General features: G+C 31.3%; 2 long non-coding RNA genes across 4 annotated transcripts in view; both read right to left on the bottom strand.

Moving 5' to 3' along the window:
- The window catches only part of LOC149572757 (uncharacterized), a 163,181-nt gene that overhangs the window by 6,604 nt on the left and 138,478 nt on the right, over positions 1-18,099 (bottom strand). The gene's annotated exons all lie outside the window — the stretch shown is intronic.
- LOC149572758 (uncharacterized) lies at positions 3,434-4,319 on the bottom strand. Its single transcript, XR_016359966.1, has 3 exons — positions 4,141-4,319; positions 3,796-4,031; positions 3,434-3,702 (listed from the first exon to the last, which is right to left on the bottom strand). It is a non-coding gene; the product is annotated as an uncharacterized LOC149572758 (long non-coding RNA).

Genomic DNA, 18,099 nt, shown 5'->3' with positions numbered 1-18,099 from the left:
GCAGGAGCATCCAGAGGTATAAGGGCAATCCTGTGTCAACCAAAAAAATGTACTTAGACTTAGTTTCTGTTTCATGTGTTTTCATTTCTAGATACCCATTTGGGTCAAATAAAGGTTCCAACTCTCACAGTTCCACTATCAGTGTTCTAAGATAGAGTATTTGAACACCTTGGGATACGTTTAAATGCCAAAAAAATAGGAGTATGTAATTGAGCCATAATTTTGTGAACTAGAAGGTGTAAATTGGTCAAAAAATTGTAATTATAATTTAGAGCATTCCAAAAAAAGAATCAGGGCGAAAGGCCCCACGATTTGAAAGTTATTGCAATTTTTAAATTTTTGGAGACCTCCTAAGAACACTTCAAAGTTAGGTTAGGGGCATTAAATGACCTTGAATAGGACCAAAAAATGGGAGATGAGTGAAGCTGGTCCATAGGGCTATAGAGCGCTTTGAGAGCTTTTGAGAAATGTAAACAGTTCATCAATCAGAGCTACGGTTCAAAAGTTATGCCTCCCAGAAGTTCGGTTACCATTTTTGGATTCTTCTAATTTTGTTTCAACTTCTAATGTGACTTCTAAAGCCTTCTATTTGGTCGGTGGATGCCAACTAGCACTTTCTAGAATGTATTCCTAATCCTTAACCCTCCAGGGTCTATTTAAGAACATTTCTAGCATTATAAAAGGCAGTTCGGAGTGGAGTTTGAGAGGAGGTACTGAAAGGAGAAATTATCTCCATATTTATGATATTGTAAGCCCATAGGGCATGTTTTGAAGTCTATTTTCTCTGTACTAAATGTATTATCTTATTTACAAAGTTAATAAAATTTTCCCCTTTCCTGTTGTGTCTATTCTGTGCTTGGGTTGTGTCCCCATCAAGTAGGGCTCTCAACTAGAAGAGCTTACAACAAAAATCTTGTTTGCTACACCTTGAGAGCTTCCTTACAAGAGATTACATTCGAAGAGCTTCTACAAGAAGTTACATCTGAAGAGCTTCACTACGAGAGCTTACACTTGAAGAGCTTCACTTTTGAGCTTGATTACAAATGAACATAAGCCTTGCTTAAATAGGCACTTACCACCCAAAGCATGATTTATCCACAACATTCTAGAATTTCCACAACCTTCTATAATATCTACAACTTTTTAGAATTTCCACCTAAATACAACTAAGCACCACCATGTGGTCCAATTAGAAAATTACATTTCCTTTATGGATCACAACAAATATTAAATGCATGATTTAAGGAACTTTCCCCAAACTTCTTAAGATTCCACCTACACACCTCAATTAATGGAATAATAACTATTTTTATTATTTTTCTATTTATGCCACCTATGCACCTTGAAAATAGAGATTCCTCTTTTCTCCTTTTTTCCTATTTTTCAAATTTTTATTGTTTTCTTTCTATTTTCGTCACTTTCTCTCTCCTCCACAATTTTTTTTTCCTAGTAATTTAATTTTCCCATGCAAGATGCTCCTGCATCATCATCATTATCGCCATTATCATCCAAATCGTCAAAATCATCACTATAACCATTTTCATCATCACCATCACCATCACCACCATCATCATCTTTGCCATCATCATTATCATCATCAATGCCATCACCATCATCATGCACATCTTCTCCATCATCATCTGCATCATCATCTCCTTCTTCATCTTCACCATCATCAATGTCACCATCTCCTCCTTCATCTTTTCCATTATCATCCTCGTGTCCTCCTCCATATTCTTCTTCAATCACATTATACTTTACCAATCTTCCTCTTGGATCATGTCTAATAAAAAATGACCAACCTATTTTATGTGAAATGCCAAAGTAAAACAGTTGCTCACATTGGCTTGAAAAAACATAGGGCTCATTTCCAACTAGCTTAAATGAACTTGTATTAATCATTGAAAATTCATTATCATGTTCAATATTAGTTCTATCGGGATCATTTTGATTCAATCATAGCCTATACCATTTGATACTAAATAGAACTTGTTTGAAGGAATTAAAGTTACACTCAATTATATGATCCAAAACTCCATAGTATCTATTTTTAGATTATTGAGGATGTATGCCACGTCTAAAAAAAATATTGGTGACCTCAAAAATTGTAGTTATCCCAAAATTTCATGTTCTCTTAGTTTCATCCACCTTTTTTATGCAAAAATTTATGGCTATTGTAGTATATAGATATGTGGTGCCTGAACTGTTATTTTTCAAACATGTCAACATTATGCATCCATTCTTGAGTTGGTATTAATCAAATGGGTCATGATAGATTAACTTATACATACCTTTCCACCTCTTAAACTATTTGCTAGATCAATTACCGTCGGCATAACATTGAGATCTCCATTATGATGAACTTATTTAACCAATGAAGAAACATCTTCCCATGTTAATGAGTGACCATTTTGTTGAGATCATTCAATCCATAGCATCATCCAATCAATATTGCTTGCAATATACAAATGAAGTGCATCCCACTCATGAGAAATTGTATAAAATAAATTTATTAGTTAGAAATAACTTATATTGATGATGGATAAGAATTAATTAACTACAATAACATCTTATAATTACCTCTCACTTTCCACAATCTACCTTTCCCTATCAAGTACTACTCTTCAAATCTATTAATGGACTTGGGATCCCAAATACAATCTACATGGATCTTTGATGAAAACTTGGGAAGAAATTCACTAATGTAAAAAATGGTCTGGTAGACCATATATCCTTTGACCATGGAAGCCTCATGAAGTGCTCTCTATCGAACCAAGCCCTTCAAAAATTTTAAGTTCATCTCAACCATCCACATTGACCTAGTTGTTATAGGTCCACACAATTCAATATCCTCAACTAGATGTATGAGGTACTATTCTTGTGCATTGAAAAAATTTGAAGATAGACACTTTCGCATCTCACACAAAAGCTAAGAATTTTTTCTCTTCCATTTCTTTATGTTCTTTTTTATCAATTTCTTTAGATGACAACCACCTAGAAGATATTCATCACACAAAAATATATTAACGAGACTAATAACACTTCTATACAACAAATCTAACAAATAACACTTCTAACCTCATGTATTTCCCAAGATCATATATAACATTTTTGACACTCATGTTGTTGAAGTTGTGTAGAAGAGATAGAGGTAGAACATTCTATAGTAATAATAAAATAATCTTTTCAATATTTTATAAAATAAAATAATCAAAAGTACATGATTTTTTACAAATTTATTGTAAATAGAGAAAAACATGACTCACCTTGATGAAAGTATGCCAATCATGCATTTCCAACCCTGATCCAAAATTACCTTTCTTTTATATGAGACTGCTAATGTTTGTAGTAAATCCTATGGGAAATTTAGTTTTTTTTATGGCTTCATATATGGTATCAGTTTGTTTCTGCATCAATAACCAAGGAATGACACTTGTATTAATCTAGTTTCCATCTCTATTGATTAAATGAAAAACTTCAATGCATGATTGGATTCATCAATGTCATTGCAAATTTTGACCAATTTTTCTTTGTCACACCTTCCATCTAATATTTTCCATAGTGTCTTTATTACATTCTTTCCAATATGCATAGCATCAAACAAATACATGATTGAAAGGTGCTTGTAGTACAACAACCTACTAAATTGTCTAGGATAACTTTTAAGTCCTTTTAAAACTTTCTCATCAATGCCTTGATGACCTTCATGAACATCAATTATATCATTAGTAAACAAAAGATAGTATCCAAATTTAAATTTCATATGAAAACTTGCATTAGATGGAATGACATTACCTTGACAATTTATTGTATTGTATTCCAACTTTCACATTTGAGGTGTCATTCTTCATGGCTTTGATGTTATCTCTTCTTTTCCATTGAAAATATGTTTGTCAACAATTTGATACTTGTGATTTTATGGAGAAAGTGTCTATGCTCATCGAATACCTACTTTCCTAAACTTTTTGAATGGCAAGATTTCATCTTTGCACCACAAATTGAACATGAAATTTTTTCCTTTTTTTGAACACCTACAAGATCATGTATAATTGGATGACATGTCTACTATAAGATTCATATTTACAATTATCACATGCAACTTAAACGTACAAAAAAAAAAGTGTTAATAGTTTTACATACCAAAAAAATGTGTTAGTCCAGGGTATCATGTATAGTCCATACAAGCATTGCATGGAATTGAAATTGTCTTTCACCAATTGGTCTTGAGATGTCATACATAGTGAGCCCATTCCATAACTCCAACAACTTGTCAATCAAAGGCTCAATATATACATTCATATCTTTCACTTGGTACTTACCTAGTTGAATGAACATACAAAAAACATAATTATTAAAACCATTTTGATATTGTGTTTATTATTTAATTTACATGAATATTAAATGGAAAAATAATTGGTACAATCATTTCCAACATTATGTGCTCCCTCTTTACAGACATCCAAAGAGGAATGTTATTATTAATTAAAAAATAGGCCAAACTGAGTAAATAGATCTCATCTCTCCAAATGGATTGACACCATCTACTGCCAATGAAAGCTTGAGATTATGAGGTTCTTGTTTAATATTGACCACCTATCTTCAATGTCCTTAAATGTAGAACCATCTATAGGAATTTTCATAATGTCATCTTGACTTCTCTTGCATGCATGTTAATGCATAAATTATGTCAAGCTAGTACACCTGAATAATCATTGCAGACGTGGAATAATGGAAATGTACCGAAGAACCTTGTGAGGAACCTTTTTTGTTATTTTATTTGATCGATATCTACTAATGTGACAATCATGGAATTCCATTACAAATTCATGTTGTTTATGATATATAATATGATTATTGGGACATGCATGTATTGTTTGATACTCCATTCCAATATCTTTCTTAATGGTCAATAATTCTCAATAAGAGCGAGGTAGAATGTTTGATGGTGGTAAGAAAAACTCACCTATCAACCTATGGAAAAAATTTTGATATTAATATAAAGAACATTAATGGTACACTAACATAGAAGATGAAAAAAATGACACTATACATTGGCATACATGAGATGCTACATAGCATATACCATTTATAACCTTGAAGTTTACCAGCAATAATACAACAGAAAGAAGTGTTATTTGGGAGCCTTGGTACAAGGGCTCATTTTCCTTTTCAATTATAGGTATATTAAGGTTCTCTTTATCATCATCATTACATGCACAACTATCATCATCTTCATCATCTTCATCAGTTGCGCCAATAACACCTTCTTCAATCCTATTCTCTAGCACATTATCAGTTGCACCAATATCAACATCTTCAATTATGCTCTCTACCTCATGGTCATCTTCTTCCATGAGAGAATTACCTTCTACTTCAATATTCACACCTCCATGTTCCACTAGTTTGAAATTTACATTCACCAAAGGACAAAAATCCTTTCCCCCTTCAATGTGATCATGTTGCCTACAATGTCTCTTAGCTATTGTGACCAGAATTCTTAGATTCTTTAAGCCCTTGCATTTTTTTCAAGGACAATAACATTTTCCATAATCATTTCTTTTGAACAGAGACCAAAATCAAGCAATTGTCACCTTATTTTGTTCTAGGTTCATATTGTTAGGTGTGGATTTTCTTAAAAAGAAAATATTCGGGCTATAAAATTATAAAAAATATAAACATACAAGCATTAGTAGTATGTTGTATATAATCGATAATAATTAAATATTACTATCTCTTTAGTACAGATGGCATCTTAAAAAAAACAAATGAAATATACAATATAAATATTGGCATTGATTTTGAACAATATAGCATTAGCATTGGTTCTAGACTTCATTCAACTTGGTAGAAAGCTTCTGAACTATTATATCTATGAGGTAAGTCCAAAGAAAGTTCATACTACATTGTGATGATCCATGCTACCTAACTATGTCTAAGGTGTCTGCACATTGAAGGCATACTTCACCTACCAGGCTACCTACATATCCGTACACATGGGATCAAGACCCTTGAACTACTCACTCTAATGAATATGTAGTTCTAGTTTCTAATTGTTTTGATATAGTTGTATTTCTATAACCACTTGTGACCTTTACTTACCTAATATAACTCTTCGCCATCATACACCCACTAAGGAAAATTAGGTAGTTTTCTATAATTACAATCCTATAACACCCTAGTGCAACCTTTTTGTTATAGTTTATAGTTAATTTAAGGTTAACCTATATATTTCCTAACTCACTCCTTATATAGTTATGTTTTAAAGCTTGTGACAAATATAATCAATGGGTCTAAATATACCAGTCAAGTTAATGCTAGCTGGGAATAACTGATTGTTTGTTTTATTGTACCTAATCTGATAAAAATTCTATAAGAATTTGTAATCAACCCAACTAATCAACAACTAGACCAATTGACTTGTATAAGTCCCAACTCATTCCTTATATAGTTATTTTTAAAAACTTGTGGTCATGCTACCTATTGAGTGAGTTTTATTTTTTATATGCATACATACATACATACATACATACATATATACATATACATCAATCAAAAGGGCATGGAAAATTGGACCATCCATAGGTATTCACATAAAAGAGAAATTAAACAAGCATACAGAAGAGGACTTGACCTTACCTTGAAAGCAAGTTCCTAACAAAAGAGGACATTGATAAGAAAAATGAATCCACACACACATACATACTTATATATACATCGATCAAAAGGGCATGAAAATGAAATCCTAGATCTATAGGGGCCATAGTTCCTAAATAAGGTGGTCAAACACCACATAGGATAGTATAGAAGGTGAAGCCTCCAAGTTGACACAAGATAGTTTAGACAATCTCAAACATGCATTTAGACAAGTTGTTTACATGTTGTAATAAGGTTTTAGGCAAGTCAATTGTTGGTCAATAATTGGTCAAACATTGTGAGTTGACCAAAAATCTCCATTTTTATGTTTTATAATCCTTTTACATATTGTGGTATAGTTTTGAAGGCATGTGGAGTCTTTTATTTGAAGTTTGTGTAAAAGTTGTAAAAATTGCAAAACATGCAATAAAAGTTGTCATGCAACTTTTTGCAATTTTCCTTGCAATCTAGAAGTGTAATAGTCAGATCATTATTTTGATTGAACATGGAAGGATGAAGTTGTAAGTTCAAGAGTTGTGACCTATAAATTGATTATTTTCAACCTAGACTAGGGTTGGAATTGTACTGTACAAATTTGTAATGAAATAGCAATCCTTTTGATGGGAAAATCCTTACTCTTGTTGATTTGGTCTTCATCCCACCATAACATATACATAAATACATACATACATACATACATACATATATACACACATACACACATACATACATGCATACATACATACATACATACATACATACATACATACATCTGCACATGCAATTTTATCACCTCATTTATCTCTTCATACTAATAGGGATTTAGATGAAAAGAAGAAACTGATAGACGACCATGATGACCACAATTAGAACATGATTTTGGTTTAACCAAGTTAAAAATTGGTAGAGGAAGATTTTAATTGACATGAATTCAAAAGTCCTTTAGAGACATATTTGATAGGTTTCAAATACTTAGGGACATAAGACCCAACAAAACCCTTATAACCAATACTACATTTTCCCTTGTTTATTTTTTGGGCCACAGTCTTTCACAATGTGTTTTTCACTTGCTTGTTGTGTTGAAATACTAGAAAGAGTATCATGTTCAACATTTTTCTTTTGTGTTAAGGAATTAGGTGTTTGATTTTGCAACCTATCCATCTCTTGTTGTAGGAAAATAAATTGAGCACAAATTGCATAATAGTAGGCTGAAATAGTCACCAACATTCTGATATTTGATTTGTTTCTTTTAAGTTTTCAATTTTGATGCATAAAAAAAAAAATTCCATATTCAATCAAAGTAGATCCCAGTTCCCACGATGCATGCTCAGTCAATACCTTACAAACATTGATTTCTTATTAAAAAGAAGCACATTATAACTGCAAATCAACATCTCATGTCTCTAAAACAATTTTTACCTTATTAAAAACTATTCAAAATTTCTACATTGATTACCACCTATTACTAATAGTAATATATAGTTGGCATGGCAAGAAAAGATTCAATTCCAATTGATTAGTGTTTACATAGGAGATTTGGTACCCTCTTGTGTGTGCATTGTATGACATACTTTTTGGGCATATATCTATTCTTTAATTTCAAGTCTTTTATTTATTATATAAACTCTAGTTAATATGACAATCTACAGAACAACAACATTGCCTAATAGTCTAGGTTAAGACTATTTTTGGGGCTGATCAAATAACAAGTAGTTGCCACCAAGCTGTTTTTGTCTACAGACTTAATATATAAATAGATCCTAGAAAATTGAATTACAACATTGGTTAAAATCCTTTTAAAGTGAAATCTAATTATTTTTAGTTATTTGTAGGGGTGGTGCATATATATTTGAAGAATTACAATTATCATAACCTTCAGGAAGAAAACATACACATGTAAAAAAAAATTGTGCATGCTCAAGATTTATTTGTTTATTATCATTTAATCTAACTTACAATGTGAGTGACATAAGACTTACATATGGTAAAGTTGTATATTTTAAGCTATAATATGTAGTAATACTTATAGTTGAAAAAAAAATTAATTCAAAGGTTGACATTAGATTGCAAAGACTTTGATAGACTTAATCTTTGTATTTTTTGGTTGTTTGGCTACAAGTTCTTAGACATTGAATTTGGATATTTAATTTTCAAGTAACATAAACCTTTGTCTATGGGATTGATAGAAGGTGTATGAATTGATTATTGGAGATTATTGTGTCAGTGGTTTTTTTATCAAGAAAAAAAATATTCTCTCTAGTGTGTTGAGTATTGAGCATGGAAAAATTGTTCACTCTTTGCTCTTGGAGAAAGTATACTATGTCAATTTATTTTGAGGTTTCCATTGGTTCAACAATATTGGAAAGTGAATATAATTTTTCTACTTGTGTCCATTTATAAACATATGTTGGTAAATATAGAGTCTCCTAAAAATTTGCCTAGCAATTTCATTTTTAGAATAGGTATATTCCTCTAGTGGGGATGCATCTTAGTCCCCAACCCCCATGTAAAATAGGGACATCCTTGGGATGGGGATCATACATATCCCTCCATAGAATATTCCTCACTAACAATCTCACTAGGCGATCAAGGAAGAGAAATAGCTTAATGCCCACAAGTCTCCCATTTTTTTTCTAGGGTATACATTTAGATTATTAAGAAATCTATTCAAAATTAGGCAATATGAACAATGTTTGAATCACCATAATTGATGGCCAAAGTAAAAATTACCTTGAATTCTTACCCTAATATTAAACAAGTTGCAAACAAAAATTACCTTGAACCCTTACAATGAAAATGAAAAATACCTTCAACCCTTATGTTGAAATTAAGCAAGAAAATAGAAGAGGATGAGACCTTACCTTGAAAGAAAGTTCCAAATAGAAGAGGATGTGGATAATGCAAATGAATCTATCAACCTTGCCTTAATGGCACTAAAAATGTCTTAATTGGTCACGCTTGAAGCCTTCGACACGCACTTTGCCACGTGATATGAAATGAAGTTTCAATTTTGTTTTTGTTTATAACCCCAACAATGTCAAAATTTTGATGCCAATCTTAACTATCATCAAAATTTTGATGTTATCAGGATCAAATTTTTTTTTAAATCAATTTGACAAGCCAAATTGGCCTACCATCAAAAACTAGCATTGAAAATTACCCCCAAATGTACTAGTGTGCAAATTTGGTGAGCCTCTAACCCTTTTCTTTCTACTAACCTTCATCATGTTCTCAAATTTTACATGACACAACCTTTTATGCCACAACCACACATGTTAAATTTTAGAAAATAAACATGTCTCAATAGTAGGATTGAGATAAAATAAGTTGCCTTTTGTTTGCATCCTAGTTCCAATCCGATTTCCTTCATCATCATAGATCTTGAATTTTCTATTATGAAATTCTAGTTTATGACCTAAATTATTGAACTAAGAAACACAAAAAATATTATACTTAATTCATTTTACTCAATAAGAATTATCACATATGATCTTATCATTTGACATTAGTGATAATTTTCCTTTCACTAGACATGGAACATCATTATGTAACTTAACAATTCCACCATCATCAATTTCTTCAAAAAAATTAAACTTACTTAAGTCACTAATCATGTGATGTGAGCATCCACTATCTATAATCCATGAGTCATTCTTGTTAACATGTGAAATGAATGTAGTTTCATTCTCATACCTTTCTCCATTAGGATATTCTTTGATAGAAACATATACCACCTCAACAACTTCATTTTCTTTATTAGTATTGGACTCAGTCTGTTCTTCTTCAACAATGTAGCATGAGCTCTCCCCTTTTTCTTTTTAGTCCTTTTTCCTTCTTGTACTTGTTATATTTCTTTTCATTTATGTTACTCTTACTTCTATTAGGAAACTTAGCAAAAAAGTGACCAAATTCATTGCACTCAAAACAAAGCAGGGGCAATTTACCTTTGAATTTACCTTTACTTCTTGATAACCTTCTCACATGGAATGCTTCAATCTCATCCAGATCATTTTTATCAAATTTAGACTCATTTTCTTCATTAGTTTAATTTTCTTTCTTTGAACTTGCAATGGTTAAAGAATACTTAAAATGATTTCAAAGTATAACCATACTATTATCATAAGTGCTCGATTCAAATGTAGTCAATTGACCAACTAAATTGTCAAGAGTCAAAATATTACTAGGCATAGCTATTACATCTTGAATTGTAGAAACTTTGATAGCATAAATAGATAGAAGAGTTTTAAGAACTGTACAAGTACAATTTCACTATCAAAACTAATTCCTAGAAAAACTATGGTTGCACTCACAACTTCTTTGATTTAGTTTACATATTATGCATCATTCTTACCTTCCTTCATTTTCATGTTATCATACTTACCTATAAGAATTTAAGCTTTAGCTCTCAATACATTTGGTTCTTCACCACGTTTGAGTTTCAATTTGTCCCATATCTTTTATATTTCATTATTTTAGTTCTTGGTATCATCAAATGCAACATCATTAAGTGCAGATGCAATCTCAATAATCAAGTTATTAGAATTCCTCTTCTTAGTCATTTTTTCTACAGTCATATGAGCGAAAGGTGCAATGTATTCATTGTCCAACTAGTGATTTATATTGTCTCCATTTCCAAATAGGTGTAATCTCATTTTGTCTTTCCATGATGATAAATTCTCCTTGTTCAGCATTGGTAACTCTCTCTTATACATCTTGTGATCTTTAGCTCAAGTCCCTTTAAAAAAAATTCTCCAAGCACCATACTTTGATACCAATTTTTAGATAATTGTGGGGGGGGGAGGGAGTTGAATCAATTATGTTAAGTTATTAGGTATAGTTCCTTAAAAAACTTAAGAACCAAAAAAATTCAAAAACATCATAAGATTTTACTCAGTGTTCTATTTCAACTTCACAATTGACTCACACATTTAATTTACTCCAAAATATTCATTCATTATTTCTACTTTTACCAAATGTCAGTATTAAACTTGGGTTTTACCAATTATTTACCTAGTTTTTATTGAGTTGCAGTAAAAGTAAATTACATGAAAATTAACTTGGAACATAACAAAAATCACACATTTGAGACAAATATTTTCAACATGAAAACCCTATAAAGGGAAAAACCACCAAGGACTAGCAACCCAAAATTTTCACTCTTCTGAAGTGAGCTCTACTAGGAGCCAACCTTGTTAAATATTTACATGCACATTGTTAATGATTCTTTTAAGAGGATTTCCACCAAAAGATCATGTAAACCTTATCACTTCTTTATCATGTCTAAAGAGTAACCTTCTCTAAAGGACTTATAAACACCACTAATCGATGTTACCATATAGGACTCCATAGAATTTTTAGGCCCACTTGGTTAACAGATTTTTTCGCTATAGTGATTAGAAAGTAATATTAAAAAATAATCTGTTGGGTTCAACATTACCTTGCTTGTTTAGATGATCTCCTTTCTACTTAGAGTCTTTTGGATCTCTATCCCCTAATCTCTTTGCTTGGTCAATTCACTTCTTCTCTCTCTCACTTTTCCTTGACTCTTCTTTGATCTTCTATCTTCTCTGCTCAGTTCACTTGGCACTTTTTTCTTCTTTAGAAACTTTACCCTTTGATCTTCTTCTTTAACATTCCATCAACATCTAACCTAAAACATCAACATCCAAAAAATTACTCAACTACTCCTTAAATAGTAGTCTATGTGCTTCTAGATTCTTCTAGTTATTGCACTTAATCATAATCATCTATCTCAAGTTCATTGCATTTAGTCACTTAGAAAATAAAACTTTCATAGAACTTTGTGCTTGTCCTTATCCTTCTTCAATCTCCATCTTGGTATTCTCATTGCATTTTTCCAACATAGATCTAGTAACATACTTTGACTCATCTTTGGACTTTTTATTTCTATCAAAAGTTGTCCTTAGATTCTAACTTCACAAAGCTATTCTTTTTTCTATTACTTGGTGAGCATAACATTTCACTTGGGTAAAACATCAATCATTCAATACTAAACTTTCTCGGGTAACACTGAACTTTTTCTTTTCTTAGCCAATGGCTTGGTTAACACTGTAGTCACTTGATAAACAATGTCTTCCTTATTTCACCTTGTCACTTGATATATCTTGTATTGCTCATTATATTATAATATTACATGATTGTAAACCTATCAAACCAATATTGCATTATCACTTCCTAGCTAATTCAAGTAACCATTGAATACCATACTTATCAACACCACCACCATCATACTTTCTTCAAATCATCTTTATATATAAAATCCTCTTCACCAATAAAATTGATTTAGCACTCTACTATGTTAGCATAATGTCTAATCAAATAAGAGTTGATGTTAATGACAACATAACAACTAATATGACTCTTTCACATATATTCATAACATTCTCAGTTACATCATTAGTTGGGGCTAACATATTAGTTTTATCATCAGTTATGGATAATAATCTCCTCCTTTAGTATTGATGGAAACTCATAAACATAGGATTTTACATTGCAAAATATTACTCATAACATAATCAAATGTATTCATTTACAACAATACAAATTTTTAGCTCTCTAATTTATTTAGGTTCTCTACAACATATTTGAACATCAAAATTTAGTCAATCTATATCTTTAGTAGCTTCATATTCAAAAATTCTCCATTTCTCCCCCTTATGACATACTTCTCTATTCAGCAACATCACTTTAGTTATTTCTATGATTCTCTCATTTTCAATTAGATTTTCCCTCTTATTACTTCTCTCCCCTTTAGTCATTCTCTCCCCATTTGAAAACAATGCCAAGGATAAATATAACTCCAAATATAAAACTTAAAGAACCTTGTAGTAAAGTCTTGTGCCTTACATGTATTGTTTACATCAACTTCATTATATTTGCTTTCCCATCTTTAGGAAATATCCCTAAAGAGTGAACTCTTTTATCAACTCCACAAAGATATACCTAATCATCCATGAATTGATGCAACAAGCATCCATGCTTAGTTAATCTTGGATAGGGGAAGGATCCCCTATTTACTTCTTAGATACTCAAAAGTATCCATAGGAAATGTCTTGGTAAATATGTCTACAATTTGTTCTTTAAACTTCACATACTCAAGCTTTGCTTGCTTCTCTTGTAATTTATCTCTGAAGTAGTGATACTTGATAGATATATGTGAGGTTTTTGCATGCATCACTCAATTTTTTGATATATTTATTGCACTAGTATTATCACGATAAATAATAACTAGCTCAGTTACCTTCTTTTGAATTCTTTCCAATAGTTTCTTAATTTAGACAATATTAGAAAAATTAATTTCCACAACAACATACTTAACTTCACTAGTAGATTGTGAAATGCAACTTTGTTTTTTGTTCAACCATGTAATTAGTCTTTCTCCTAAAAAGAAAGCTCCACCACTTGTACTTTTTATATCATCAACATCACCAACCTAGTCTAAATTAGTGTAGACTTAAAGTGTAATTTCACCATCTTGTTTGTACAATAATCTAAAATATTGAATTCCTTTCAGATATCTAAATATACTTTTAACAGAAGTCATCTGTGTTTGCTTAGGATTAGAGGACAAACTTACAATAATTCCAACTACATGTACAATATCAGGTCCATTATGCACACTATCATTTACCAATCATTTATTTATATTATGTTTGATTTACCTCTTTTGTAGTATACTCCTTAAACAATTTGCATCCACTCATTATACATGTACTAACTATCCCTGACTCATCAATTCCAAATATTTTCAAGATCTCTTTCACATACTTAGATTGGGTCACATATATACCATCTTTTTTTGATGAACTTGTAAGCCAATGAAAAATTTGATCTCAACAAACATAGACAATTCAAACTCTTTCACAAAAAACCATTTCCAACAAATATGATATCTTCCACAAAAATTTCGGCCATCAACAACATGTTATCATCTTAACTTTTCAAGTACAGATTACTATTCTCATTTGTTCTAACAAATCCAATCTTAATCAAGTATGAATGTAACCTTTCATACCAGGCTATTGGTGTTTTTTTTAGTCCATACAAAGATTTGTTCAATTTGTAAACCATGTGTTTCTAATCAGGTTTTAAAAATCCTTATGGTTCTTCTATGTACAGTTCTTCAAATATTTCATTAATAAATTTTGACTTAACATCCATCTTTACATATACCTTGAATCTCTTGTAAGTAGCATAAGCCAACAAAGTTCTAACTCCTTCCAATCTCACATCAAGAGAAAAAGACTCACCATAGTCAACACCTTCTTCTTGGGCACAACCTTTACAAACTAATCTTTCATTTTTCCTCACAAATTCATCATTTGTATTTAGTTTTTTTCTAAATATTCACTTTGTTCCTATTATATTCTTATCAATTAGTCTTAGTATTAGTGCCCATGTGTTTTTTTTTCTTTTTCCAATTTGATCAATCTCTTCATTCATGGCATTTATCCAATCTTCATTATCAAGTTCAACTTTAATAGTTCTTGGTTCAATTCCAACAATTAAACAAGTACTATCTTTCAATTTACTTCTTATCATGACTCTAGAATTTTTATCTCCAATGTTTTGTTCGGTGAGTGGTTCCTACTAACATATTTTTCTAGCACAAGTTAAATTCTTTGATTTTTAACATTATCTTTACTTAGTTGAGGCTCTTCATCTTGCTTGAGTTGTTCTATCCATGATTTGAGTACTATAGTTTGATGCTTGGTGACTCTATATTTTTATCAAGAATTATGTAGGAAGCATCATCATAATTTTTTTTTAAAAATTGCAATAATCTGGTCCATTTTTTCTTACCTCATCATTCTTATCTACAAACTCATCAATTCATACATTTGAACTTTCAATCATTGTGTTAGTAGTCTTGTTAAAACATTTATATGCCTTACTCCTTGAAGAGTATCCAAGGCAAATACCTTCATCACCTTTTGAACCAAATTTACCATTTGTTGCATCTTTATGAATGTAGAATCTACTTCCCAATTTATTGAAATAAATCACATTAGGTATATGACCATACTAGACTTCATAGGGTGTCTTGTTTGTTTCCTTCTTCAATTGAACTTAGTTGAGAGTGTAGACTATTTTCTGCTAATAGCTTATCTCTATAAAATTTGAGAAATTCATTTTTCATGTGTCCTTGCATAGCCAACAATTGATTCATTCCTCCCTTCAATAATCCCATTTTTTTGTGGTGTCCTTGGTACTAAGAATGGTCTCTTTATACCATGCTCAACACAAAAGTTAGTAAATTCAGCAGACATGAGATCGCCACCTCTATCACATCTCAAATATTTTAATTTTTTACTAGCCTCTTTTTCAACTCTATCTTTATAACATTTAAACATAGCAAAGGCATGTGACTTCAACTTCATGAATAGAACTATCATCATCCTAGAGTAGTCATCAACAAATAGTATGAAATATCTATAACCATAGTAGCTTTCTACTCTCATTGGTCCACACAAATCAGTATGCACTAATTTCATATTGTCATTAGAAGCATTTGTCTTACTAAATTTTTTTGACTTTCTTATCTTACCGAGTTGACATTGTTTGCACATTGCATTCTTAGGTTTATGCAAATTTGATAAGCCTCTATATCTTTTTTTCTAGTGACCTTCACCATATTCTCAAAATTTACATGACACACCCTCTTTTTCCACAACCATAGATCCTCAACTCTTGCAAATAAACATGTATCAACAATAGGATCAAGATACAATAGATTGCCTTTAGTTTTCTCACTAGTGCAAATAAGAATTCCTTCATCATCATAGATCTTGACTTTCTTGTTCTCAAATTCTAACTTATGACCTATATTGTTCAATTGAGAAACACTTAATAGAATTTATTTTAGTCCTTGCACCAAATATGCATCATCATATCTAATTTCATCATTCAACATCAATGATCCTCTACTTTTTACTAGACATGAAATATCATCTCCTAATTTAGCAATTTTTCCATCACATTCTTGGAGTTTGTAAGAACTTACTAAGATCTCCAGTCATATGATGTGAGCATCCACTATCAATGATCAATTTATCATTCTTACTAATATTTGAAATAAGAGCTTTATTATCCTCATACCTTTCCTCATTCAAATATCTGTCAATTGCAACATACACTACTTCCACTCATTCCATGCTATCTTTAGTATCTAATTTGGAGTGTTCTTCCTCAACAATATAGCATGATTTCTTCCCTTTGTCCTTGTAGTTTATTTTCTTCCTATACTTGTCATCCTTCTTATCATTTATGTCACTCTTTCTCTTGTTAGGACACCTGGCCACAAAATGGCCTACTTGATTGCATTTAAAACATATTAGAGGTCATTTACCTTTGAATCTACCTTTCCCCTCGATAGCCTACTTGCAAGGAAAGCTTCAATATCATGCATATCATCTTCTGATTCATAATCACTTTCATTATTACTACTCTTCTCTTTCTTTAAACTACCAATGGTTAGTGAAGACTTGAAAGCATTCCTAATTGTAACCACACTATTATCAAAATTACTCAACTCAAATGTAGTCAAACGACCAACTAAACTATCAAGCATAAGATCATTACCAGGCATAGCTCAAACTTCTTGAATTGTAGATAGTTTAATAGTATAAATAGGTAGAAGAGTCTTGAGAACTTGATTTACAACTTATGTATCACTAATGACTCCTCCAACAACTTTGACTGCACTCACAACTTTTTTGATTTGGTTCACATACTGCACAACATTTTCTCCTTCTTTCATTCACATGTCATCATAATTGTCTCTCAAACTTTCTACCTTTAGTCTCAACACATTATCATCACCATCATAAACAAATTCCATTTTGTCCCACATCTCTATAGAAATAGTATAGTTCTTGACATCATCAAATTTGACATCATTCTGGGTAGATGCAATCTCAATCATGAGACTATCATGTTCTCTCTTTTGTATCATTTCTTCCATAGTTATAAGAGGGGTAGGAGAAACATAAGAATTGTCTAGCCAGTATGTAGAATTGTATCCAATTCCAAATAAGTGTATCCCCATTATGTTCTTCCATGAGGAGAGATTCTCCTTGTTCATCTTAGGTAGCTCTCTCTTGCACATCTTTGTATATTTATCTCAACTCCCTTTAAAATTCTTCCTCCAAGCACTTTTCTTTGATACCATTTATTAGATAGTTGTGGGGGGGGGGGGAATGAATAAGTTATGTCAAGCTATCCTACATGCATTTTTATAACAATTTTGTAACCACATTCAACTTCTCAAATCAAACTTATAATCATTTATCATTAAACTATTAGTTTATTGTCCATTACTTTATCAAGTATCAAAGATATAACTTATCTTATATTGAGTTGCAACAACAAGTAAATAACATGAAAATCAACTTGCAACACATAATAAATCACACATTTGATACATGTATCTTAATGTGGAGACCA

This window comes from Cupressus sempervirens, chromosome 2 (genome assembly GCF_028749045.1).
Source record: "Cupressus sempervirens isolate cs-2001-9-10 chromosome 2, ASM2874904v1, whole genome shotgun sequence".
Classification (NCBI taxonomy): Eukaryota; Viridiplantae; Streptophyta; class Pinopsida; order Cupressales; family Cupressaceae; genus Cupressus; species Cupressus sempervirens.
This window is presented reverse-complemented; position numbering and strand designations above follow the sequence as displayed.